We start from the raw sequence: 1,671 nt of genomic DNA on the forward strand, positions 1-1,671 counted from the left end.
TCAATCCAGTTTTAAATTAAATGAGGAATATCACCAGATCTTGGATTGAAAACTTGAATTGATTACTTTAAAAATAATACATACATTTTGCTTTTGTATGCAGTTTTCTGTACATAAACAATGTGGAATATACAATAAGTTACTTATGTAGTATTAGAAAGTGTTTAAGATCATACAGATAATATTTTGTTGATTAAAAAACAACTACTTAATAAATTTTAATTTCCTTCTTAACAGTTGACAGTCAATCGTACAAACGTGAATGCTTGTTACTTGATCCTAACAGTTGGCTCTCAGCCCTACAAAATCACAAAATACTTGGTTGAATGACAATCCTATAAAACCAGAATGTTTGCTAATTCATTCTTAACCACAAAGTTCCAACCTTACAAAACCAGAATACTTATTACTTGGTTTCTAACAGTTTAATGTCAACCCTACAAAATTAAAATGTTTATTACCTGATTGACTGAACTGTTAACCCAATGAAACCATACACTTTTTGTTAACATTTGTTCTTTCTGATGAGTTTTCCCCTTCCACAATGACAATAATAATTCAAATGCATGTGAAGCTATTGGCCAAAGCTTCATGGTAGTTTAAAAATATTTAACATATGTAGTAACATAACATATGAATAAGCTTGATTAATTACACTTGGTTAAGACTTACTACAGTGACTCATAGAAATGGAATGATCTTCTCGGGCACAACACTTTTTCTTATTATACAGTAATCTCATATTTGTAATGTATGGTCCAAAGAAATTTAAAAAGAACTCTGCCTGAGCACTTTTAAGGTACTACAATCATTTTGTATCATTAGTTTACTTCTCATTAAATTAAAAAGACTCAACATTTACAGTCCAACTTTTAGATAACTTTTCACTGCATTCAGTAAGAACTTAATTTTAGCTCAAAGCATAATACATTCCTATTTCAGCATTTTTTTACTTGATATCGCAACACTGTATTCTGTAACAAAAGCATTTCTGCCATTACTACACTATTTTTTTTTTATCTACTACAAGCTTAGACAATGTGGAATAAGTACCTTTAAATGACATCAGATACTATATTTTTTGAATGACTGAAAATACATTGTGTATGAAAAAAATATAGTGTAAAAAATACTTTAACATTAAAGCATATGCTGTATCTAGAGTAGGAGTGGCATTGCCTAGTGGTTAAAACTTTTGACTACTGATAAAAAAACGTGGGTTGAAAGCTCATCCATACCTAGTCATTGTATCTTTGAGCAAGACATTATCCAAAATTTGCTTCAGTCTACTGCTAAGTCAATTTGCTAAGTTCAAACTATGGTTGTCACAGTTTATAAACACTGCTTTTGGATTTTTGTTCAGAATTCTTTGTTGAATGCCTGACAGATGACCTGACATGACAGCAGCATTATCATAACATTGTGAACAACAATCACTCAATAAAATTCCATCCGCTTATTGTTTTCTCAATATTGGCAGCGTCTTTTTCCTTTATCTGTATAAAGTCAATAAATGACTCTTTGATTTCTACTTTTCTTGTCTTAAAGTCAATGTCAACAAACAGAATCACTTGGGCCAATTGCTCATGTTGGGCTAAATCAGGTGTGGAATCAAACAGAATACCATAGTATTTGTTTCTATGAATTGCTGACAAACAATAATTTTGCACA

Source organism: Limulus polyphemus, unplaced genomic scaffold (genome assembly GCF_000517525.1).
Source record: "Limulus polyphemus unplaced genomic scaffold, Limulus_polyphemus-2.1.2 Scaffold421, whole genome shotgun sequence".
Lineage (NCBI taxonomy): Eukaryota > Metazoa > Arthropoda > Merostomata > Xiphosura > Limulidae > Limulus > Limulus polyphemus.